Raw genomic sequence first — 27,602 nt, forward strand, 5'->3', positions numbered from 1 at the left:
TCTTTGGGTCTTTCTGTAAAAGTTTGGCATTTCTTCAACTGGCTGTTAGCAGTTGTTGCTCTCAGGAAAGTTTGCTAAAGGTGGTAGTGAGCAACAGACACATTAGCTTGTCTGGCAGCAAACTGTAACCATTTTTAAAATTGTGTTTATCTCCTCCTAAACTATTTCCTCAATTATGTTTTCTCAATTACACTGCTGCTGCCTGAAATATATTCACAGGCAGTGTTTTGTTAGTTTGTTTGTTTTTGTTAAATGTTGATTGAGTGAGGTGCATTTGCATTAACGCTGTATTTAGTACGAACAGATCGTCTTGCGAGATCAGATATACAGCTGGAAAATAAATTACATTTGTTGCCACTGAACAGTCTGACATTTAAGTGTCAACATTGTTGTGACTTACCAGAGACATTAATTACCTGAGCTCATGTATTAAAATCTTTTTTAGACCCAGTGGTGAATGTTGCCCCATCCTTTCTTTGGAATGTCTGAACCTTTTGACAAGGCCCATTTTAAAGGGATATCCCGGTGTAAATATAATCCATGGTCTAACACACCATGACAACCAAGTAAGACCCCCCCTTGTGAGATTAAGTTTGCAGACCGCTAGTTCACGTAGTTTTAGCAACCTCAGAAATGGCTGCATGACAACAATACATTGCAGAATATGCCTCCAACAAGAAACCGCCATCAAAAAGCCCCAAATAATGGTCAGAACAGTACCAAACTTCAGCAGCAGTGCAAATAGCGTCTCAGCACATAGATCGAAGCATCAAACCTCCGCTAGCTTAGCCGGATTGTTATTGTAAAGAGAACACAACTCACCACTCTCCTGCCGCGGCTTCCTGTTGTGGGGAAGTCCCTGCGAGTTGATCTATTAGGCCTGTAGTTTGCTTCAAAATGCATCCGCTGTAGCAAATAAGTTGTATGTAAATGTAATTTCTGGGAGACAGAGTCAGAAGCAGCATACAGATGAACAGTGGAGAAAAAGCTTCTGCTGCATGGACAAGTGGTGAAAAGTCTGATTCTGTTTCCCTGTCACTGAACATGGTGGAATCTATCACTCTAAACTCTTACTAAATGACTTTCTGGTGATAAACAAGTTATTGGTGTTCAGTTTGAGCCCAGAGCCAACCCATTAATCTTGCTACTGCACACATTTCTGTCATGTTTCAGTTTGTGTTTCCTGTTTTATTTTGAAGTTTTGTCCTCATGAGTCGTGTGTTGCTTTCCATTTCCTCCTTTTTTTGTGATTCTACACCCAATTTCTGTTCTGACCTGTGACTTGTCAATCAATCAGCCCATTTCCTGTATACAGTCTGTGAGCTCCCTGGTGTCTTTGTCAGTTTTCTTCCCCTGAGCCTGTTCACCTGAAACAAGCTCCCCGTGGCATGTTTCTGGTTGATGTTTCTGGCTTTATTCTTAATGTTTTTTGTTTTTTTTTCCCGATTTTTACTTTGCCCTTTTTGGTTTGTGTTTCTACCCCTTGTTTTGTAGTTTGAACTTTTGAACTGATATGATTTTTGGTTTCCGGCTGTGAATTAAAAGCTTGTTTTTGTGTTTCTTATCCTGCCTCCTGAGTGCTCTGCTTTTGGGTCAAACCAGATAAATCTTCTCTCCACCTCTCATGTGGGCAAACATTTTTTTTTTTACTGAAAGCCGTACACACAATAATTAACTCGATTGTATTTAGATTTTTTTGTAAAATAAAAAAATGTTGACATACTTTTTAGTTTGTCCCGCTGCTATCGAGGCCGACAGCTCAGTCAATTTTAATGCCGCATTGTCGCTCCCAAAAAACACAAACAGAAACAACATAACAGAGAGAAATGGAGGGGGAAAAAAAGCTTTCTCTGAGCAGTGTTGTTGTGAAACATGCAATCATGCCCACTGTCATGGAGCAGCAGCGGTGCTATGAGGTCTGCGTCCAGTGCCTTCGGGATGGCGACGAGACATCACTCCAAACTCAATGTGTCAGCTCAAATAGATGTTGATTTATGGTGCCCCTCTTGCCCTCTGCACCCCTATCTGTCTTCGCCATCAGGCTGCATTTGCAAGTATGTGCTCAATATGAAGTGCCAGCCACCCATCCACTCATTTTTACTGAGTCAAGTGCAAAAGGTTGTGGGTCGCTGGAGTAATGGATAGCATATGTACCACAGCGTAATTATGTTTCCTGCAAAATGTGTCCATTCGGAATTTGTATTCATAATCAACTTCTCACCTGAATACAGCATCAACTGTTTCATTGTGTGCTTATTTACAAGTGTAACATGCCCGGAATCAGTCAATACTTGCATTCTCGGCTTGAGAGTTGAGTAAACACTATGTTCTCCAGCGAGCATTGATCAACCGTTAACTCTCCACCCACTTGTTTCCAGGCCAGATGAAAAACTGACTGGTGTTTTGAAAAGGGCAGGCGGATGTAGTCAGACAGGAGGGACGTATGAAGCTCCAGCGAAAGGTTCAGCCAGGAAGACTGTTCTTTTATAAAAGCTGAGGCCTGTAGTTTATTTCTCATGCCATCCTGTCATTCACTCCTCTCACACGCGCTCGCTTGTAATTCCTGCTGTCATTATCTGTGGCTGTCAGATGTTCAAATCAGACAACCTATCATCTCACCACTGTCTTTTTTTTAATGTATGATTCTCTCTCTTTGCCTTTTTTTTTGGTCAAACTGCCCATCACCGCCCAAGTCTTCACAGATTCACCAGCTTCATCGTCGGGTGGCGTGGAACATGTGAGAAACATGAACAATATGCATGTTCCTTTCCTTATCTGTTATCCCTCTCCAGATGGGACACAGCAGGCAGATACAACAGACAGCATAACCTAACATTTTAATCAAAAACAGACTTTAACATGTTCATTCTTTCCACAGGCTGTTCAAAATCATACCCACTTAAATTCAAACCTAACTGGGTAGATGTGGACCTTTGCTGGGATAATAGACGTCTTGGATAATAACCTCCATCCTGGTAAAATTAGCAAATTGCCCGCTGATTATGCCTGTAATAAAATTATTCACAAATGTGTCCACAGACAGCCTCAATACCGTTTGAAATTCATACATTATTTTGTAGTTCAGTACAATTCAAAGCATGTATAGACACATGCACAGTTAAAGAAGCAAGTTTCTCGGTACAATGAAATTCCTCCACTCTGAAAGCCGACATTTACAGTTCAAAAAGTAATAACGTCTATTATTTCCACACGAGGAAGCCAACTTGTATAGCTTACGAGCAAAACTTACTGCAACATGCTCACGGAGGCGTGGAGCCATCAGCGAGGCTCGAACAGGACATGGCTTTGTGTTTTTCTGACTGTTGACTGAGGAATCTCATGTACTTCTGTAACTATGTGCATTTCTTAACCACATTCTTCCCCTTCTCTCTACAACTCGAGACTTAATTCTGTCCACAACATGGTTTCCATGCTTCAAAAACTAATTTATTTCTCTGGTTTTCTGAAAGTAGACAAATACATGGTGAGGATCCGTTGAGGTGAGGGCATTAGATTGCAGAGTAGCTGTGGTTCGCTTTTGTTGTTTACTGAGCAAAGACACAACTTGTTTTTCAGTTTTCAGTCAGGGGTACTATAGGAAGGTCAACATGGAGCTCTTACTTTGCCCAACTTCCTTCCGCAACTTGACTTACCAAGTTTAAAGTTGTCACAGTGTCACCGACGACTCAAACGGTATTTATTCATAAACTCGGTTTTGCATAACTTTTACCAGAACACATGTACCAATGCGCTTTCTAAAATTGCTATTCAAGACACTGATTGGCTGTCAGGAGCAGTCCCACCCTTTAAGCAATGAAAGTCACACATAATCTTCTTCTACAATGGTGATTCTGTCAAAAGAGATTACAGGGAAGGGAAGCGCACGCTATTTTTTGCTGGAAAACAAATAATTAATGGTGTGAATCTGGGTGTTCTGCAAGGTTTTTTAGATTAGCAGCGGTGGGAGTGCTGTAGTGGCACCAATGTTAAATCTCACCTCTGCTGCCAAACACGTCAACATCAGCCCTCCCTCTAAATCACTTTTGCTCCAAGCGGAGCCTCGGCAGCTGAAGCCACATGAAGCCTGGTGTGGCACCGAAAAACTGATTAAATGAACACCATTTGTGGAGTTTTACTGTACAGTCCTTACAAGTTTTACTTTTTAACAGCGGTTTGAAGGAACTGAAGAAAGCCAAACCCAGAACATGCTTTGTGTTGGTCGTTGTTGGTCTCCAGTCGACAAGAGATGAAAACTCGAGTTATCGTGTCTGTTTGTCAGAAAAACAAAATGTAGCCTGCTATGCTATATGCTACTATTTGAATGCAAAAACAAACAAACAAAAAAAACAAAACAAAATATGACCACATATAGTTTACCATCTCAAAGAAAATACTACAGCTCAATTTATGAATAATTCTATACACCCATATGTCAGACTGTTGGGTTTTTCCCCTACAGTCTGAGTTTTTTAATTGGCTAGCACTGGTAAATGTTACCAAGCCTTAGCAAGTGAAATGAAGGCCATGATAAAAGATGGACCCGATATTGAACAAACAGAGGTAGCATGAAGATGATTATTTTTGGCTATGAAATTTACATTTTTTCCATTTCCTTGCTCTTTTGGCATTCTTTTCCTGTCAAATTTTGGGGGAAAACATAGCGTGTCATGCTGACAAACAGGGAAAAGAAAAAAAATTTGGACAAGGAAAACATCAGAGACCACTTAATGTTTCAGATCTGACCCTCTGGCTTGTGTTTGTAGATTTGTGTTAGTAGGTTGTTAGTAGGTTGATGGTGCTGAACAAATTTAATTAAATGAAATTAAAGAGATCCTGTAAAGTGCATATTACACACATCCTTGTTACAATAAGTCTGGTCTATTTCTTTAAGGTAAAATTAATTTTACAAGTCTTGAATGGAAATGTCACACAGTTCCACACTAATTACCCCAAAATGTGTTGAAATTTGGATGGAGACACGTTGGAAGTGCTGCTTATTTGAAAATTCAAACTTAGAATAAACTGTAGTTATGTTGTTTGGTAAGTTACTGCCAGTTTACCATGAAACTTGCAGACCTGCCACCTGAAATGTTATTCTATATTCATTACTGAGAGTTCCCATGTTCCGTTTACGATAGGTCACGTGTCAGTTCACACAAAACTGTTAATGTAAAATAATGTGGTATTTATACATTTTTGATTTTGTATCAGTCTTTAAATGACTTCGCTTTAAGAGCCAAATGCACTTTTTCACCAGCAGCAAATTGAACACTCCTTAGAGAAATTAGTAGCAGATTGTGAACTAACCCTTATTTCATTCTTGGCAGAAACCGAAGTGAAGTTATAATTTCGTGTCTTTTCCTGTCTTATCTTCGAGTTATTTAAATCCTATTTTCTGCAGTTCTTTCTTGGTTACTTCGCTATCAGACACAGGCACTGTCAGCAGGTGCTCTAAAAAATTTGCTGGATTTCCTCAGAGAAATCTCAAACATCTGTACTCCCAGCAGGTTCAGAGTCAGACCCAGCGAATATTAAAGAGTTCTACCAACCAGACAATGACTGGTACAAACTTCAATTACACGGGCTCCTAACAGTTAGCCCATAAAAGCACAAAATATAGATAAAACACCTTGTTACAAGAAAAACTTGAAATATTAACTGATAATATTGCTACGGGTTGAATCTTGTATAATCATTCTCTTAACTTCTAAAGTATTACTTACAACAAAACAACCGAGCCATGGTTTGTTGCAGTATGTTGCGGTAATTAACCAGCATGCTGTGCTCTGTTCTCTGTTCCCCTGAATGTCTTCACTCTTGTGTGAAGCACCGTGGCCTGTGCGCGCCCTCCCAGCAGGTGGCCGTGTGTCCTGCCTCTGTTATCTCTGTAGTTATTCATGGCAGCAGGTGCTCTCTCTGACATTTGTGGGGCGGGTCTTCAGCCTTTGTCTTCCAAGCCCTGGGGGAGTGCAGCAAGCATGACTTCGCTGCACCTGATCCCCCTGCATGGCATATGCACTGGTCCATTACTCTCCCAACGCTCCCCCTGGTGTCACTGCACCAGTGCAGGACACTGATTATGTAAACTGGAAACTGGAGCGATTAGCATGCAGAGAAGCATAGGAACTCCTTCTGTATTTTCATATGAAAGAAAGTTTCTGGAACAAAGTTCAACATCAGAGTGCTAGATTAATGTTATTTCTGCTTTGATGTTTATGCTCAGCGTTCCTCGGAGACAAACTGGGCGGTGGAGGAAGAAGGGGCTCTGGAGACAGGAGCTATTTGATTTATCCCAACACTTAGCGCAGCATTACATTAATCTGACTTGGGACTATTGTCCAGACTTACCAGTGAAAAGGTACATCGCCTCATATTACACATACCTGGGCATAAAAAAATGGGGAAGTTGAGGGAGTTATTTTAAATAATCTGCATTCATATTCGTCAAAATAAAGAACATTCCTTTGTGTGTGTGTGTGTGTGTGTGTATGCATCTCTCTGCCATTGTATATACAGGCATGCTTTGATCATAAGTCTGTGGAGTCATTACCTACTGCTAGCTGAGTGTTGTACTTGCTTGAAACAGTTATTTGGTCATGTATTATTTAGTATTTGGTCAGTGCAACAACATCCCCACTTACTATTATTGTTCCAGTCAATTTACCCAGGCATCTTGGGACTGGGATTTACAACATGTGTCATTTCCTACACACTGCTCTTATATATATATATATATATATATAATATATATATATATATATATATATATATATATATATATATATATATATATATATATATATATATATATATATATATATATATAACTCAAAGACTGATATATATCAGTCTTTGAGTTAGTTAACAATCCACTTACGACATTGATTCATGCCCATTTCTTTTTCCTTCTATAGAGGCCTTCATTGTGTCACTCTTCATATCACAAATTATGTATAAACCTTCATAATGCAATTAGTGTCTTCAGTTCAGCTCTTTGATACCTCAGTGGAATCAACTGTGGCATCAAGGCGCCTATGTTATATATATGCATAATTCTTCTCATAATAATCCGTGCTTTGATGAGGGTCTGTGGGGACCTGAATATTAAACCGAGTGATGTACTGATTGAAAGACTCGTGTGCCGATTACACGTTAAATAAAGAGGCAATGTGCAGGAATCTTGCTCTTCGAGGAACTCCTTCAAACAACAAGAGATAATTAAAATGCTGCACCAAATGGCATGTTTAATGTTTCTCTTACAGTATATCCGCCTACAATCACTCATCACTACAAACACTGATTAGATTAACTTGCGCCTTGTTTATGAGAAAATAACATAAAGAAACTGACCCTGAATGATACTGTGATATATTCATTGGATACTGCTCTGAGCTGAGCTGCCTAACAGAGTCGGAATCACTGTAGCACTTGTGTTTAAGTTATTTACATGTCTAACAAAAGCAAACTAGCATTATTAATGATTAGTTTCTAGTCACCTGACAAATGTAAGTACCATCATCGACTCTCTTTCAGCTCTGCTTTTGGTCTTTACCAATGTTCCAGTGGCTGCTTCTTAAAACTATTTAATCCAGGAGTGAATGAATACTTTTTTTTCATCATATCAGATGAGAGTCTTTGACAACCAGGCCTCATCTTGATGGCCATTATCCTTTAAAAGGGAAGGTGAAGTAGTTAGCAGTAATTGAAAAGCCTCCCCCAGTGGAGTCTATAGACACTGGTGGTGGTGGTGGTTGTGGTGGTGGTGATGATGTGCTAATGGTGAACTGCCAACGATCTGGATGTGATTAGGTGGAGGGATCTGATTAACTGGACTTGGACTTAAGGTGAACAGGGTGGAGGAGGGTCGGAATGATTTTGCACTGAAACGGAGAGGGGAACAGATTTAGAGTTTGATAGCGACAGCATGACCCGTTGATTTAATCATGGCAGAATCTGGTTGGTTTAACTGAAAAACGCCAAATCAAACACAAATTGTTATTAAAAAGTAAGATATTTTAAATGCTATCATTTTGAAACTTTAGCTACCTTATGTATATTGAAGTACCACAATGCATAAATGCTTACTGAGGCTTTTTTTTTTTTAACAGGATGAGAAAAACATGAATGCATTTGTTTTAGTTGTATGTTAATCTGTATATTGAAAGATTAGTGACCGGTAGCAGAGAGAAATCACTGTATTGTATGTGGGTACCTGCCTATGACCGATAAACTATCTGAGCCCTAAACTGCAACACTGCGATAACACGACTCAGATGCCTGTAAAGATAGTGCAGTCACTCCTCACAGGCTCTGAACACAGAACAGGAGAAGGTCCAGCCAACAGAGATTTCGCTCTCACTTGCAGCTTAGCTCGGCGTCTTTTCAAACTAACTTAAAGTCCTTATCTGCTCTATGCCGCATTCCACTGCTCTTATTCCTTCCCGTATCCCTCTCTTCTCGCCCGCTGATCCAGCATCTCAGCATTCCCCCTCCTTCTGTCCATTCACCTCCATCCCTCCATACCCTGTCCCTCCATCCATGCCAGCTTCTCTGACACCCTGCATTACTCTAGCAGCAATAGGCAGTGCTGTTGGACCGCTTCCCAGCGCCGGACGTCCTCCAAAGGGGAGAGTCAGTGTGTCACAGCAGATTAATGCCTTGCTCGCTGACTGATCAACTCCTGCTGGTCTGGAACCTGAGTCTACTGTGGCATGGCCCAGATAGGGGAGGTGATGCTATCCCGACTCGTTGCCACTCAGGTGGTCTTGCCCGGGAAACTGCGATCCATACATTTAATCTTCCAGACAGTGTCACAATGGAGCGGTGGGATGCTGTTGTGGAAAAAGGCTCTGACAGCTCTGCGAGCGCAGGAGAGTAGTGAGTGGGAGGTAATCAAGCTAAGTGGCTGTTTATGAAGAGAGAAAACGGTGAGGTCACTGCTTGTGTGACTTAACTGCAAATGAAACATAAACATGGTGTGTTTAGTGTATGAACGGCTTTTTTAAAGACACATATCCTGCGGTTAAGCTCTGTCCTGTTTTTAAGTGCATGAACTATGTGCCTGCATATTTAAACGTCCTGTATAATGCTCATGTTATGGGTCATGACTTTTCTTTGGTTATCTCCAAGAAAATGTTTAGATGCATTAATGATCAAAAAAGACATTTTCTCATTTCTCACACCGTCTATTGTTGCAGCACCTCTATTCGTTTTATCTCTTTAAGGACCCGCCCTCCCAAAAAGCCCAGTCTACTCTGATTGGCCAGCTCTCTCAGGCCTGAGTACAACCACCCACTGTGTTTTGCATCAGCTCTGTCTTGTGTTTTTGCAACCAAAAACCATGTTGGGGGCGTGGCTTGGAGCAGTAAATGTATAGTTGTGATGTCACAACGTTACAGTAGCCCTGATTGCTTTTTTAAGGGCACAGTTTCTGAATATGAGTTATGATTGTTTGTCTGAAGATTGAACACTTCCCTGGTATTTATACGATCTAGAGCTGCTTTATTATTAAACAAAAAATGGAGGTATGACTCTATCTATAATATGGGAACTTTAAAATATCCCTCTTGTATGGTGGTGCACACCAACACTGAGATATATGTTTCACCCTTTATTACACATCCTGTGCTGTTTCTGGACATGACAGTATTTGAAACAAAGTAAATGAGCACCTGTGCATGTTTTAAATACGTCGTGAAATTTCCACCTTCGCTGACATGTCTCCTTAAGCGCCTCGTTATCCACGTCACATTAAAGGGAATTGACACGGAAAACATGAAAATTCTCATATCTCAAAAGTTGCTGCAATAATAAAATAATAGGGGGTCATCTATAACCGTCCCTCACCTCAGGATGATGATGTCTTTTCGAACTCAATTACACATTAGCGGGACAATTTCATCCCCTTATCTATCACACTTCATCAGCTGGGGCTTGGCTGCATACTCTATCCTCCTCATTAGCAATCACTCCATCACTCACTAATAATGGCCTATCAACATTGTCTAAATGACGGAAGTTACAGTGGGGGCAAATGAAATATTAACTTATGATGTTAACCCTTGGTCACGTTTCAACATTGTGGAATTAGATCAGATTTGGTCAAAGAATGTCATAAATCAATAATGAGGGAGACTGTAAAGCAGATACAGAAGTTCAATAAAGAGAATTAAAAAAGAAAAGTGAACAAAAAAAGAGAGAATAAAAAAGAAAGCGTGACCTTTTAAAGGCATGGACTGATTAAAAGTCTCAGGATTTCTTAACTGGGCGTAACAGTTCATTCTGAGCATGGCAGCTACAATAAAGAGAATCGTTTAGGGGCAGTTTAACACACAGAAACAGTGCAGTGAGGGGAAAAGAAGAAAATAAGCTGCACCCGAGGCAGACACCTTGGTTTGTGTGCCTCGCCATTACCATAAATGGATGCTGACTGCCTGCAGTCAGGACCAATACACTATCTATAAGGGCTCATTTCTCTCAAATTTACTTTGCTGCCGGTGTGACGGACGGTCGCTAGTCTTAGCAGCCTAAATCAGTTCACTTTCACATACCTCTTCAGGCATGCCTGCCTCAGCCAGAGGTGCATGCAATGAGTGTCACATCCCCACCCCCTCTTGTCCTCTTCCATTACCCTCACACATGCCATGGCAAACGACTGGCTTGAGGTTACGGACATGGTCCTGCTGTTTTATATTCATGTCAGGTTTGTGGACTATAGGGAGTATTTCGTTCGATACAAACTGCCACGTGAGAAACATTTCCATAGGCTCGTGTAATGACGATTTCAAGATGAAGTGAGAACTATTATCCGTCCCTTTTGCTCTCTGTCTCTCTGACACACACACACACACACACACACACACACACACACACACACACACACAGACACACACACGTAGTAAATGTCCACATCTGCCAAGAAAGCACTTAAGCAAGACTGGCATGGTGAATTTTGATACTACTTGATTAGTACTTTGCATAAGTATTGCGCTTTGTTCTTAAGGGCCACAAGCAATGTCAAATAGACACTTGAGAATCAACAGCCATTACCGCGTCTCCTCACGTAAACCTGGTTTTCATCGCACCGATCTGTCCTCATGGGACCAGGCCTGTGCCGAGCAACTTAATCTATGCCCTTGATTCATTTTTATGACGTACAGTAAAATGTGGCACCGTCTTGTTGTGCTGTTTCTTCGACTGAGTCATTATCTCTCTGACGAAGTACATATATTTTCTAGCAGAGTGGTCTGATGCTCAATAATGCAAATGAGTTCTTTAATCTAAGCCTCCCTTAAACTGGTAATTAAATACAATGATTTATAGCTGAATGAGAGGCAATAACAATTTGTATGCAAAATATCACCTGATTGGTCGGATGTGATGCGCTTCCTCAATATTTTATGTGAAAAGATAAGATTTTAGGTTGCTACCCATAACCGCTGTGAGCTCTGCACTGCGGTGAAGACTGGCTCGTTGTTTGTTGCTATCAAATTTTAACAGCAAAGGAGATTTTTTTCATTTCTAAAAGTGCTTTACACTCTTGTATATGCACACATACACACACACACACACACACACTCCACTCCTGCTGCCTCCTGGACTTCCCAAACAGGGAGTTGTCTACAATTTGAGCTCACCTTGTACTCCATTATGAGGTCGAGGCCCTGCACCTGCTTTTCCAGGTGTGGAGGAAGACCCCGATGATGCACTCTTAATGACTTGCCAGAAGGAGAGGGCACTCCATGCAGCTGCATACTTTACAGCCACGCAAAGGCTGGTCATTACCATCCATCTTCGTACATGTCAGGATCCAGAGAGTAAGCTTGCTGTTAAGGCTTTCCTTGTTAGGAGGAAGAGATGTGTAAAACACAAAAAAAGAGAGTGTGTTGATCGCTGTACATGAGTAATGCCTTCCAAGTCCATATGGCCTGAGCTGCAATGAGGCCTGACATGTGAATTCAAATCAATCAAGTCAGTAATGTCTTCATGAATGTGCCTCATGTACAGCCTGTTAAAAATGTGGATAGTATGCGAGGGTCATCGCCGCGGCAGAGTAATTGATGAATCTTTCTTAACTGACTCCGGAAAACAACGTTATCACCAGCCAGTTTTATGGAGATGAGCCCATAAAAAATGCTGCATACAGGCCCATCATGATTTAGCACCACCGCTGCTACAGGTGCTCCAGCATCAGATAATATATTTTTCAACAGAGTGATAAATCAACATGTTAATCAGAAAAGCTGTGGGTGTGAATTTGGAGCAAAGCATGATCTCACACTCAGTATCTCAGGTGTGCAGCACCAAAAAACTTCTGTTGTTACTCTGTTTTGATGTTTTCCATCAGTGTTCCTTTTCATGAACACGCTCACCTCACCTTCAACATATGCTCGCGCTGCCCTTCATTTCAGTCGCTCGGGCCTCTGCCGAACACTCCCTGACCTTCATGTCCTTTTCTGTTCGACTTATTAGTGAACAAAATTTGCTCCAGGCCTGAGACACCACCGCTTTTTTTCTGAGAGACTGCAGCTATCCTAATCCCGAGCAGAAAATCAATTCATGAATTAATTGTTGAGCATGTCTTGCAGATCAATCTTTCACTATTACCACAGCACTGGAGGCAGCATGTCTGCTCATATCTGCCAGCAGCGAAATTGGAATAGTTTTAAACTGTTGCTTAACTGTAGACTGAATCTAGTGCTGATATGCCCTGGGTGGCACTGATGTCATGTGAATGTATCAAGATAGATACACTATAGATTCTTAACTTTTTTTTTTTTTCATGAAATATTGTACTGTATATTTTCTGATTGTAATATTCCCTTCCTCTTGCTAAGAAGTCTTGTATATCCTAACCACTCATTCTACTAATCAGTTATCAGGCTAAACAAGAAAAACAAAAAGCAAAGACCAAAACAAAGAAGGAAAAAAGAAGAGCTAGAGTTGGCACTGAATGATGGGCAGGATACTGTATAGTGATGTCACAGTGCATTTAACTGCTGAGCTTCTGAATACCAAATGCCCTAACTTCATAACTTTACACTGTAAAACGTGTGTACATGTTTATCGTAATTATCATTAATCAGTTCAGCCTTGAGTCATGGCGGACATTTGTACCGCAGTTGAGGAGATTCCCTCGTGTGTTTCTGAGATATCCTTTACTTGATGATGCGGCAACTTGACGATGCAACAACCTCGCCCCCTGGCAACTTAACTCTTACACAGACTTGAACAAAACCACCGACTTTAAGGTTTAAAGGAGAATTTCATTAAGGGAGTTTCGGGAGACGTTGCGTTCACAAGAACAAAGTGAATGGATGGACGGACGTCCGAAAACCCAAACACATGATTCCTCCAGCCAAGGCCATTAACACTGTGTGAGTATCAGTCACGTCTTACTGATGTCAGATCAGCTGCAGGGATTCTATCAGACTTTTCATCCGTAGCAAGGAATTCAGCTCAAACTTGAAGGTTCCATTTTCTCAAGGATGATTGATGGATTAAAGGGGGCCAAGTGCGCCTTCTCAACGCCTCACATCTTCTCGAACGTGAAAAAGCACATTCAAGCTCAAAATTTACACATCAGCTACAATTACAACAATTTCACAAACCATAAACCAACGACCCCGTTCCTGGGACGAGGGAGTTGTTCAGTGCATAAACGAGCGCTACTAACATTTTGACATTTTAGAAAATCCTGACATCTAAGCAGATAAACTAAATACTGAATACAGCCTGGGGAGATGTTTGTTTGTTGCTTGCCTCGGGAGTTTGTTGTTTTGCAGTGTTGTCATTTCTTTTTTTTTTTATGTAGAATGAAATGCCCTCCTGTTTTCAACCTAGAACAATCTGTCTTTCATAGATTAGTGCACATCTTTGCCATTTTACACTTGAAACTACCTTAACATTCTGTCTGTTCTGGCTGAAGAGGCATCAGCTGATGTGTGTAGTAACAGTTTTTCATGCAAAGCTTTTGTACTTGTGGGAACGTAGTGATTTCTGTGATGCGAGAACTGTGATGGGCACATTCTAATCTATGCTCTTTTTTTTGCCTCAGGAACGGGCCGGAGAAGCCGACAAACACTTCAATTACCCATTTTGAGAAAAGCCATTAACATCGCCTGCCCTACCTTATTAGGATACTAGAGAGAACAAGACCACGGCATTTCGCTGGTGTCTGATGTGGCTGTTTCTCCCGATCTTGTTTCTCTGTGTTGATATGAAACGAGAAGTTTTGCTCGTCAAAACGCAAGTCAAAAGAAACCAGGCCAGCGTCGAGTCATGCTCGGGGGCCGCAGCATGAATTTTAGAGTTGAAACAAACATCCAACCGACCACAAACTCCCACTCTTCATCTGTCATTCACACAGCAAGGTCAAAAGTTACTCTCCCCCTTTTACCACTTATTCCCAAATCTCCGCTCAGACCTTCAGCTCTCCTCTCTCCGTAATGCTGTTCACTTGTCTACTTCAATGACCCTCACAATCTCCTCACACTGCTCATCTCCCAGTTTGCAACCCTGACCCGCTTTCTTCAGGCCGGGCTCGTCTCCGGCGACAGCACCTGATTGACATGAATGACACTACAGAATACAAAGGTTAATTAAGACCAACTGTTCCCTGCTCATTCCTCTGCACCATCTGCAGCGCCAGTCAAACACATACAGCACTGACACCATAATGAGCAGGCATGGGGCGCAACAGAATACATGGAACTCGCTTTAATTGATAATTGTGCTCTGTTGAAGCGACAGAAAATAAATAAATAAACACAAAAACAGATTACTGGTACATTTTCTAAAAATGGGGATGATTATCAGGGTTTACATTTTTCAACACACTGACCGCGAGACTCGCCCAATTAACACACTTCACATGGTCTCACAGCATATGTCCGAAACAGATTCATGACTGATAACGGCATCAAAAGAAGACACTGACAGCGCGCAGACTGTCAAGAGTCAGCAGCTCTCCACCGTGTGAGGCTGCAGGCAGATGAGTGATAACGGGTTACCATGGTTACAGTGATGCTGTCTATCGCTCTCTGAAACTTTCTCATGATTTCAAATGAGAGCTTATTGAGACGGTGTGCATGAGCAAGATCATAAATGAATGAAAATCCCAAGTTTGGTCTCCTCTGAAATAGGCTTTGATGTCTGGAGGTTGGCAGGTACGCTGATCGACCAGACGAATTCATCATCGACCAAGATGATTGACCTGACGTGATAGTTTTGATCTCACCCATCCAATATAGAGTTGAAAAGGTGGCATCTCTGAGTCGAGCATAACGAACAATACTGTCATGCACACGCATCCATTACAGCATTGTTCTGGTCTCAAGTGAAACCACAGCTGCTAATTCATTATCACAGCCTCTGTTTCACAGGGTGGGATTGTTTTCTCCTCTTCTTTTTTGTCTTTAAAGCAGAAAACATCATTAATTTATATATATGGTATATTTACCATTGTCGATGCTGTTGGTATCAGGTGGTATCTGTGTTTCATCAGCAATCAATAATCTTGGTAGGTGCCAAGAAAAAACACAAATATGAAAATGGAGTTGCATAGTACGTGCCCAGCATACTCTACCGGACTTATGACAGCTAGCTAATGTTAGGGACATTTAAGTCAGCCAGCGTTTGCAATGTTAACATTTGCTTGCAAGCCTTGGCAAAATTAGCTTACATTTGTGAACTAATGTTAGCAATGATTTCTTGTGTTGGCAATGTTAGGTAACTTGAATTTGGTCACTGACAGCATTAACAGGTAATTAGAAACAGTCTCAGAATACATTATTCAAGCAACCCTTCCAAATCTGGAAATGAGACGAATACAGCCCTGGGGAAAGGTGTATTTATTGAGTAGCACTTGTAGAATTGAATGCCTTTCGAGAACCTAATAAATCACATAGTGACATGTGTTTTATGGGTACAGTGTGATATTTAACATCTCCACATTGACATGTCTAAGAATTAACAGAACTTTGTTATATATTTTCTTGAGATGTGTACATGATCTTTATCTTCTTTCTAACAACGTTCACACCAGAGAGAGCCGAGTTTTGATCAAGGTAGCAGGTCATTTCTCTTGGTCACCTGTTGCTATAAATTCCAGAGTTATAAAGTCTGAGAGTGAGAAATGAAGTGAGGAAGGTTTCTGCCTGTGGCATGTCAGAGAGAATGTCACCCACCATGACTGTTGTTTAACAATGAGGACAACTACACATCCATACAACATCATCAACATATTTTGTTTTATTTATTTTTTTTCCGACAAACTTGACATGTTATGCATTTAAAAACCTGCATATTCTTAAAAAGCAATTTTCAGCTATCAAAAGACAATATTATCTCAGTATGTCTGTTAGATATACTGTAGTTTTACAGGATGTGTCAATCACATTAACTACTGCCACCATACTGTAGACTGTTGCACGTTGAACACACATGATGTGATCCAGTGTTTGGATCTGATAGCATCTTTTTCATTTACTCTATCCATGGGCGAAACAGCGGCCCTATGGTGATTCAGGAATCTACACATTACTGATAACCTTGAGGAAAGACATGGACAAAACCATTACGTTTCATAAAAATCTCATAGGGATCTAAGGATTGTCTGTTGGACAGAGAAAGTCAGTGACTGATTGCGTCTCAAGCTATTTCTTCTGATTGCGACAGCCGCTCAACATGTTGATGCCATCGCAAGACGGTCTCTGCTATTGAGCACTTCTTTATTCCATCAAGCTGTGAAGATCAAAGTTTTCTAAATTGATTAAAAAAAAAAGCGTTTGTTACTTTAATTTCTGACAAAACAGGAATTGCAGTGGGATGTGAGTGAATATTTGTCGGTGCTCTGTCATGACTAAGTAGCTGTCAGGTTCCTTAAACAGTCCAAACAAGGCTGCGGGGTGCAGAAACCTCAGCGAGGAACTGAGGTTGCAGTAAAACACACAAACAAAGTGTTGACAAACATCTAAATATGGAGACTGGAGGGGATTTCAAAGTCTCTTTATCTTCGCTTTCATTTTCTCTCTGTCTTTATCTCCATTGGGATTCTCCGCTTTGATCTTTGAACCTGTAAAATTCACACGCAGAGGCGCTCTCGACAGTAAGAGAAGAGGCAGAGGCAAAGTGAGGGGGTGAGCGGAGAATTAAATATGCAGAACATGGACGTCAAGGGCAGAGGAGGCAGATACAGCTGGAGGCAGCCCATCTGAATACGGGTAGCTGTGGAGCTGCTGCTTAGACCAAACAACAGTGATGAAATGATAGAGCAGAACACTTGTCAATGCATCAGGAACAGTCCAGCCCACATTACATCACAGCGCTGGACATGTTGTGAGCATCTCTTTCTGTTTGTAGGAATCTCAGCATTCTGACATAATAAAGCAAAAAACAGCTGCTGCTATGAAGAGCATTGAAGGTTGTGTGTCAGTCTCCTCCTTTGCAGAGTTGGTCGACCTGTGGTTATGTGGAAGTTGCCAGGAGACCCGATATCGTAAGAAGCAGCGTTTATTGATCAAGGAGAATAATCGCCATTCTGAAGAGTTTCCTGAACGGTAGTTTATCGAACCTATCGCTGGATGTATAGAGTGACCTGGGTCAAACTGCATGCTATACTCTATCTATGGGCTGACGCACATGCATGATGTACTGAGACAGACCAATCAGTCCAACCTTGATTTCCACAGTCCTTGTTTTCCTCAGTCTCATCAAAGATAGCTACGCTGAGCTCAGTGACACAGAACAGAAGAAGGTCACTAGCTAAGGAGGAGAATTCCTATTCAGCATTGAATGTCACGATTTCTAACACCGCTGTCTTTATATCATTGCGGTTTTCAGCATTTAGAAATTCACTTGCAACATGGGAAGGATGGTCTAAAGACCCAGACAACAGTGTTGAGCCCAGACCTCAACTAAAACTGTTGACCGACATTGAGTCAAAAGGGCAACATGTACGAATTTCAGTTGAAAACATTCAAAAAATGAGATAAAATCCATCAACAGGATGTGAAATACATAGATAAAAATCCAATTGCAAAATTGGTAGAGAATGAAGAACGAAGAATATTCCCAACAATCCATTTGTTTTGTAGTTGTACATGCTGATGAACTTCTTATAAACTGATTTTGATGCAATGGGCAAAAGTTCCATCTCACATGGACAGTGTAAAGCTGTGTTTTATTACAGCTGGTGAGTCTCTGCTTGTAGAAAATGAGTGGAATTTTTTGGGTTTGCTTGTTGTGCCTACACGAACAGTTAAACACAACAGTGTTTAGTGCATGACGGCCTGCATTCAAATTACACAATGAACAAAAATGACGACGAAAAAAAAACAAAAAAAGTCCCATCTTCAGCAACCTTTATCTTGTTCTGCCTCAGAATGCATCTACCTCCACTCAGACGACCAAACAAAATCTGTATCCACCCAGAACAGCATACATCTTCAATAAAGGTCTCGTTTAAATGACAACATTCTGTCAATTCAGTCACTTGGCTTCTGGCAGTAACCGAGGCATGCAGTACGACCGGAAAATCCATTGAGCATGCTGTGCCAGAGAATGCCGGAATGATCACCATTGAGAAGCGTCATTGCATGCCTGTTCTGCCATGCCTTCACATTGTTTCTTATCCTTTCTCTCTTATTGCCAGAGGATTAAGTGATGCCTTATACCCCATGCCAAGGCCTTTCTCCAAACAAACCATTCACAAACAGAAAAAGCAATCAGGCAAATGCAGTTAGCATACAAAGGGAACTGAATGCACAACTGTAGACAGTGAAAAGGCATTTTAAGACTCACAGTGCTTGTTAGAGTGATCCAGGGCATGAATATTCATTTACCCAATTTTCCTACTGTGTGTGTTTTATTTATTTTTCATGTCGGGTTTTTGCAGACACAATGGGGAAAAAAAAACAACTGCATTTCTCGCGACTGCATTCTCACTCTCCATTGCAGCAAACATCTGTGTCTGACACCCGTGTAAATATTGCACAGTCATGACCTCGACTCCCTAAACACATCAGCCACCTTTCCAACAGTCCTCTGCTTTAGGAGCAGCGGGGCGGTCAGGTTAGATCACGTTCATCGTGTTGTTGCTTTCATAGCGCAGGATTTCGAGCTCAGAAGTCAGACAGGAAAGTTTACCGTTGCGATGCAGCTCCCCAGCTGGGAGACGATGCACTTGTTCTACTATCTCTGGATTCCAGTTCCTGGTACTATGAATGAGGATATTTTAACGGACGCTCGTTGTTAAACCCATTCATGCTTTCCTCAGAACAGTCCTCTGATGATTCCCGCAGAATTAATTTAGGTAACAAGTGAGTCAAATGGAAGCTCTGCGTTGTTATTTCCATCTCACTGTTGCCACTCTTTCAAAGCGGGACTCGCAGCATTTACTGTTTTACTGTTTGAGTAACACAGACTTGCCATCAGTGTCACCACTGTGATAGACAGTGACACTCTTATAATAGTAAAGGTTATTCAGTGGCTGATAGACACTCACTTTTTCCCCGAAACAGACATATCCGTGACTAATGTTCAGCGTCTTTCCCTCCGTATGGCAGCCATCTGACACAAGACAATTTCATGCAAAAGGGAAGGCTGCATATCCTCTGTTGGTTATCCGTAGGTGAAGTTGACATAAGTGATGAAAGGGCCTTTACAAATACATGAGGTTAGAGACACTGAGGAGAGAGATGCCACATTGAAAATTCATGAGATACCCATCCTGCTATCACAAATGCTTTCCCTGTCCATCTATCCTGCTTGTACGTTGTTAGATTATTGAACGACTTTTATTGTTGAGTTTGTCCATTGACACGCCCACGTGCATGAGCCCATGCACACTTCAATTCAATTTGCAATTTGCAAGAGATTTGACTACTGAGTCTGAATCCCAACATCAGATACCAACGCTTTGGGTTTCCCAATTTGTCTAAATACTGACACTGGTGTGAGATTAAAAAAAAAAAAAAATGGAATTTCATTCAAAATGGACCTTTTAATATTAACATCTTCACGTATTGAACTGTTGAGGTGATGACAGAGAAGGGGTTGAAAAACAGCCACTGACACTGGTATGGCTTTTGTGCTTATCTAAGAAATAACCCACAACACAAAATGTAAAAGAGATTAATGTATAAATGTATATCCGATAGCCACAAGGCACCGGCATGACCTTGGCAGCAGATTTGCTTTGTAGTTGTATACAGTCACTGCCGATTCAAAGAGAAATCTAAAATCTATTGCACCGACAGTATCTGTCCTTGCTGAAGGCAACGATACACCTCATCCAGAATGCTCAAAGACTGGCAGCTGAGTGGCTCTTGGTTTGAGTGTTTTACTTTGATAGCTGGCTGAAATGAGTCTTTCCTATTTTCTTGATGCTCGCCATTAGGACTGGGAGTGATCCATCACTTCAACTGTATGAGCGTCAGCGTGGTTTGATCATTCCTATGATTACTTAAGTATGTTCTGTAGCCTGTAATTGCTATCAATCGCACTTTCAAACCCAGCAGGAGTGCAAATTCAATCGAAGTGCCACTGTTATTCATGCGAGTCAATTGGTTGCACCTGTTTGGCTCACAAGAGATGCTGTTTCACACACATAGCAATAGTGGTGGAGCTTTTTTCACTTTAAATCATTTATTTTGCATTATGCATTTAATGTTGAGGCAGAGAGAGAGAGAGAGAGAGAGAGAGAGAGAGAGAGAGAGAGAGAGAGAGAGAGAGAGTGTGAGAGAGAGAGAGAGAGAGAGAGAGAGAGAGAGAGAGAGACTGTGCTGGCTTAGATTAAGTGGTGATTCTTACTAATAATATCATCCACAACATTTTGTCTTTTGGATGTACGCGGTTGTTCCCTTTTCACTTGATTAGATACAGTCATCATACAGAAGCAGGATTAACATGTGCATTCCATCTGCAGCCTCTAATTCAAGAGGATGCACTGCTTGTAATTATGCATGGGTCAAACCGCATGGGTACCTTAATTAATGAGTCAAATCTTTTGATACACAACAGAGATTTGCTGCATGACCTTCTCTGGATTTGTGCCGATTGTGATGGTAAACTGTAAAACACAGATTTAAGACTGAAACACTGAAATAGCAGGAGTGTGTAGTAGGATTTTTTCTTCACTTGAAAACCTGAAACACCATTTCCTGTTATCAATCTTGACAGGCATCAACAGTTGAAAGTTATCTTTTATTCTAATGTTTGCAGGGATGGCAGTCTTTTTACTGACAATGGTAACCAATATGAAATATATGAATGCCGGTATTAGAAACTGATTCTGACTTTGGTCCAGCAACTTGCAAGATCTGGACCACGCCAGTGTTTGCACCTCCAGCCAGATTCCCAGTTTTACGACACTCCACAGATTAATTCTCGCCCAATTTATGTCACAGTAAAACAGTGTAAAAGCCACACCATGAAAATATGAACCAAAAACCGTATGTACAAATGAACAACCATTCAGACGCCTTTTTTTGTAAAGGATAAAAAAAAAAAAAATTTAAAAAAAAATCACGCTGAGTGATGTCCTGCCATGGAAATGCTCACCAGGAGGTTAAGCACACATAAATAGGCAGAGAGCCTCATTAGTGCGAATGTAAATAAATAGAGACAGATGATGCAGACAGAGAGTCGAACAGGACCACGAGCTTCTGTGTCATGTAAATATCTGCCTTGGCAAGCTAAGTCTCAGTGTGTCAACATCAGAATGATCAGAAAATTTAAGCAGTGGAGGAAAATTTCCCATACACCTACTGGCGCCATATTTGAGGAGAAAAGATAGGATCCGTGACTGACAGGGGGTCCCAAATATAAGGTTTAGGAAAAAAAAAATGTTTTAATTACCCATCATAATATTATAACATGTTTTCATTAATATAATATGTCATTAAGAATACAGTAATAGCAATGTCTTTGTCTTTATCCATATTGACCACCCCCTGTATCTGCATGAAATGGTATGGTCCTACCTGGGCCAACAGTCCTTGACAGAGGTTCCGTGTTAGCTAACAGATAAAACGTTGTGTAGTGAGCGCTGCTGTCATGATCCCTGAAAGAAAATCTAAAAAAGGACAGGAAAAAAAGCAAAGAAAGGGGAGAGAAAAGAAAGGACGACAGTGTGTCACCCTGTTTTTGTCGGAGAAAGGTGGGTGTAGTCTGTGAGTGGTTGCAATTAACCTGTTAGCTTGATGTCCACAGTGAAATAAGCTACTTTTCAAAGTTACATTTCACTCCTTTCCTAACCTACATTTAATGAGTGCAAGTAAGCATTTAGCAAGCTAATTATACTAAATCAGTTGTTCCTGCCCCTCCTACTAGACTCAACAACAGATTTGTCAGCAGCCCTCTCTCCTCACACCCCTCCACAACCCAGTGAACCATCTCAAGAAGGTGAGCGACATTGTGTTGAATTACATGTCAGTTAGCATCATTGTGGGGAAAATGCAGGACGATTCTAAAGGGCCATGACTGACAGGAGGCCCCAAGAATTAGGTCAAGAAAAAGGAATATTAAATAATTAACCCATCATAAATATATGATATCATATAATTAATATAACATGTCATTCAAAATGTAGTTTCAACGGTCTCATTGCCTTTGTCCACACTGACCAGCCCCCTGTATCTGCATGAGTGCCGTGCTTGCTGGCAGATAGGAGTTGTGCAGTGAGCACTGCGGTCATGTTCCCTTAAAAAAAAAAAAAAAAAACTGGTTTCCTAAAAAAAAAAAGGACAGGAAAAAAAAAAAGCAAAGAAAGGGGAAAGAAAAGAAAGGACGACAGTGTGTCACCCTGTTTTTATCGAAGAAAGGTGGGTGTAGTCTGAGTGGTTGCAATTAACCTGTTAGCTTGATGTCGACGGTGAAATAAGCTACATTTCACAGTTACATTTCACTCCTTTCTAACCTACGTTTAATCAGCAAGCTAATTATACTAGATCAGTTGTTCCTGCCCCTCCTACCAGACTCAACAACAGATTCGTCAGCAGCCCTGCGAGCACCCCGGTGAGCAACAGTCTGCTGAATGACATGTCAGTTAGCATCATCGCAGCGGACTGTGGGAATTTATCTTTCTCTATTACTTACTATTACAAAAAAAAAGAAAACTAAATATTTTTTCAGTCAAACACTGTAATTATTTGTTCCCACATAATGATAATTATATGAAACAAAAGCAGCCTATAGTTTGTATTGGATGCTGGACATTTTGAGACATTGAGTGACTCAGTCTGTATTAAAGTTACAGCCAATAGTGAAATAACACTTTCAGATGCTTTGAATTATAATGATAAATTCATGACCTTTACAGATGTAGGCTTTATTAATCCTGGGAGGGGCAGTTTGTTTGAGTAGCTTGTTGAGCACAAAACAAAAAAAACTCTGTGATATGCAAACAAATACACCAGGGAGGTAAAAATGAATCCAAATCCATTAATAATTACAGCAGCTGTGCAGGGTCCACATGGTCTGTGGAGATGGGGCCCATTGTGATATTTCTTCAAGGGGCCCAAAATCCCTTCCTCGGCCCACCCCACATCACTTCAATCTGCGTGTGTTATATCAATCGAGAACTTATTTATTTTGTTCATAAAAAAAAAAAATGACTGGCACAGCTCTTGCTAAATATAACTGCAGATCTGAAAACCACACTTTCTGAGATATTGTGCCTGTATAATTACTTAATATCCTTGAAAGGTTTTTATGTAAAAGTGTTAGTTTAAATTTCACATAAATGAAAAATAGCAAATGTTTTCTGTGTTGCCTGTAGTATTATGTTGTGCTTTTATTTCATTGGTACATTTTTGCTGGGTGTTGACTACAAGGTTTTGAACCTTTGCATGAGCCAGTTTTTAATTGGGTTAAGAAAATGTGTTACAGCTTGAACTGCTCGGCTTGTTGCATACAAGTTGCATACAAGATGATTTAATTTGTTCACAGTGTTTCGACAAAATAAGTTTCCCCAGCTAACAACACACATTGTAACACAATTCAGACTTGTCTTTAAATAGTTTATTCACATGTATGTAACAATATCAGCAACTTCAATATCAACAATGTGTTCACCCAGGTGATATTTAACCCTGGGAATGAATGTCGACTGTATCGTTTCCCACTGAAGACAAAGACTAGATGCTTGTAGGTCTTTCATCCAGTGCGAAATAGGTTTCATCATGGGAATGTTGTATAAACCACTTAGCAGAAAATGTAAGTGTCCTACAACTAAGTAATTAATTGAAGGGTTTTCAGCAATGGTTTGTCCGATGGCAGCAGATCCAATATTACCTCTTTACGAGGCGCACCAAACAATTCTGTCCCAGTGGCTGCATGAAGGTTTGTTTTTGCTTCCGCACATGCTAAAAATGTAAACTGTAAAGGTATTTCTTTGTCTCGCACTTGATAGATTTTTGGAACAAAGACATTGCTCCGTTACTGCAACTGATGTTCGACTGATTCAGCAGCCCTGAACTCAATCAAAGCTGTATTCATTTAACCTAATTGAGCATAGCACAATGTGGGCACTGACAGAATTTTTTGGTGAGCGGTTCATACCTCACTTTTCTATCTTACTTTGTGTTTTGTAAAGTAAACTGTTTTTCAAGTAGTAGTGGGAGTGGAACCCCTCATTCATATTCAATGTGTTGAAATTGCGGTACTCTTAAAAGAAAAAGAAAAAAAAAGAGGGAGAAAAAAAATAACATGGCCATCTGCCTCGGCGGATGAATAAATTGAAGCCTGAATCACATCCTCTCAATGAATTAAAGCCATCAGAGATTGCTTTTAATTGTGATAAAATATCAGATGTTCAGAATTCATTGTCAAGAACTGGGTTGTCTGTCAGTCAGTGCGGGAGCTTTCCCCGGGGAGCGTTCCCTCTGTTGTGGAGGAAAGAGGCATATAGGGATGATCGTCAAGAATGCAGTTTCCTCTGTCTCTGCAGTGGGTGTTTTTTCTTGTCACTGATGGTATTATACATCAGGAGTCAGCTTACTGTACGTACTGCAGGTGTGTCGTAATACCCAGCAGATCTTCAGCGTCTTACACCGGGATTAGAACTTGTTTTGATTAACTAAGCTTTAAGGCAACTCAGGGGATGATATTCTGCAGATGCCACTTGCTTACTTCTCATGATCAGAAGTTGAGTGATGTGTAGAGCGTTTGCTGTGAAATAACACAGCCATACTTTGTTGGCCTTCAGAGGACATCCCTTCAGAGGACATCCCCTCAGAGCTGCACTGCGCTGAATCTAATTTACATGGCTTGCCATTGCCTGCAGGACTGTGATTGCCTCTGTTCGGTATCAGCTTCTCATTACATAACTGTTTAGCACACTTGAAGAGAATCTTCTACGGCAGTGTACAATTTAAAGATCCAAGTGATGATGTATAAAGCAGAAAGTGCACAACCTCATCTTTAATGTAACACATTTGCACAGCAGCGTGGTGAGCTGCAGCAAAAGAGAGGATTTCTGAGTAAATTATATGTAATCCAACATCCATTGCAGGTGTTAACTTTTTTATTGTCTCACAATATGGTCCGTTCACTTTACCTTCCAATGAAACACACAGCCTACATGTAGACCCTCACTATGTCATGGACTGTATCCTTATTTAAAGCCAGGTAGAAAATATAGTTCAAAGTAATTGCTCGAAAAAGTTTTAGATGACTAAATATGTAAGATTCATTGTCAATGTGCAGAAATGGACTTTTCAATATTACCTTTGTGCAGCCATCCTTAGAAGAGGATGGAGTGTCCAAGTTCGAAAAACAAAAGATTGGAGCAAACCATTTTTTAAAAAAAAACTTAAATAACATACTTAAACTACATCTTGTCTGTTATAAATCTTTTAGATGAGGCAGCTCACGGATTTTAAACCAAACCATCATGTTTTCTTACACGACTCTCAGTACTTCTGTTGGCTAAACCAAACTAAACTGCGCTTGTTATCACAGGCAGAAAAGCTCTGGTCTGTTTCGCCTCTTGCTGGTACTCTCCAACTATCATGTGCTGTTTAAGGAGTCATTGGCAATCACCCTATTCTGTCCTTTAGATATTAGGACCGGTTTTGGCGTGTGGTTGTATTGTAACAGTATCATCTAGCTTGGCAGTAAATTGGCAGTGAGGGGAAGGACACAGTTCATATTGTGTAATTTCATATGTCGTAAATGTTGACCTAGTTAAGCAGTTCATCAGTCACATTTTGAAACACGATTTACTGTCAGCTATAAAAGTCTATGTTGTCTTGTTTTCTCAGAAGCTGCTGCTAAAATCGTCTGTCTCGGCTAAGTTCACAGTCTGATCATTAGCAGCCAAAAGGCTGCCTGTCAGGTAGCCTTAACTTCTGTTTCCTTTCATGTGCTTCAAATAATTTAAACTTCCTCAGTGCAGTCAAATTACTAAACAAAACAAACAAAAAAAAACATGTTGACTGAACTCGTTTTGCCTGTATGTGTCCCTGTGACCATTGATTTAATGTTTTGTAATCAGGCATAAAAGATTAATGAAGAGCTGTGATGGACATTTTGCGTTTGTCTGCGGAGTCACAGGTTGCTGTGTAGAATATGTTATGTGTGTTGTCGGTGTAGTGAATGCATCTACAGGAGGACATAAATCCTATGATTAATACAAGCAGCAACATTTTTTGACAAGGCAGAAGTACTCTTCTTCAGGTACATCTTGTCAGTTGGCAACACTGTAATGTAACAACTTGCTTTATAATGGCAGTCATTTTGTTTTGTAACAAGTTACTTTCAAAAGTACTGCTACCCAACACCAATGAGGATCTGTTGGATTAGGAATATGTTTTAATGTAAATGTAATATGTTGAAAATCTTACGTACTATTTCACAATTACGTGTGTCAAACTCCCAGATATCTTCCTGTCATGCGTTCTGCTTTATAGTTTATTGAAAGCCCTGAACCAGTGCATTTGACATTTGACATTGATATTTATGCATTTTAGTTTGAAAACATGTTTAATGTGCTCTGCATCCAGAGTCAATTTAGAGCAGGAGCATGTGTGCATGTATTTGCATCCAAGGCCACTTACCTGGGTTCTTCCAGTTAATGATATATGAACACACTTGTTTCATCTCACGCATGGTTCTCCTCCTCTGATTGCCGTGCCTGATACGATTGTTTATACTCCAGATGTTGGAAATATGGAGCTCCGAGGAGAATTCAAATTTAAAACGCGGCTGTATCTGTGATCCTCCCCTGTTAGAATGGTTCATCTGCTTTAGGAAACAACATCTGCCACGACTCATATCACAAGGCGGTGACAGGTGCCACCGAACATTTTTGTTTTCATTTTGATAGCCAAGGCAATGTTTATAATCTATTTATTATCATAGTAAAAGGCATTTACACGCAGGGTTGGCTGAGGAGAGGGGCCAGAATTGCTGGTGGTTCAATGTCAGCTGTTATTGGAAGCTGTGCAGCGTTGAAGAAAGACTGCAGTCTGTGTATTGTTGCTGTTTATGGCTTCAGTCTGTGTAATTAGCACTGCTGCCGTCTACTAGAACTGTCTGACTGCACTCATATAAACTCTCCCTCCTGTTTTCTGAGTATTATAGTGATTATAGTGAAAAAA

The 27,602-nt window shown here is 40.7% G+C and overlaps 1 protein-coding gene and 2 long non-coding RNA genes across 3 annotated transcripts in view; 1 reads left to right on the forward strand and 2 right to left on the reverse strand.

The window, feature by feature from the left end:
* Positions 1-27,602, reverse strand: part of LOC119024616 — a 114,603-nt gene that overhangs the window by 48,305 nt on the left and 38,696 nt on the right. The window lies entirely within an intron of this gene.
* On the reverse strand, positions 16,237-17,136 carry LOC119024615. The gene is made up of 2 exons (XR_005076529.1): positions 17,075-17,136; positions 16,237-16,762 (listed from the first exon to the last, which is right to left on the reverse strand). It is a non-coding gene; the product is annotated as an uncharacterized LOC119024615 (long non-coding RNA).
* The window catches only part of LOC119024611 (leucine-rich repeat-containing protein 4C-like), a 184,196-nt gene continuing 177,383 nt past the window's right edge, over positions 20,790-27,602 (forward strand). The window contains exons 1-2 of the mRNA XM_037107551.1: positions 20,790-22,159; positions 22,333-22,404. The gene's annotated coding sequence lies outside the window, so the exon portion shown is untranslated. The remainder of the gene's footprint in view (positions 22,160-22,332; positions 22,405-27,602) is intronic.

The sequence above is a fragment of the Acanthopagrus latus genome, chromosome 8 (assembly GCF_904848185.1).
Source record: "Acanthopagrus latus isolate v.2019 chromosome 8, fAcaLat1.1, whole genome shotgun sequence".
Taxonomy (NCBI): domain Eukaryota; kingdom Metazoa; phylum Chordata; class Actinopteri; order Spariformes; family Sparidae; genus Acanthopagrus; species Acanthopagrus latus.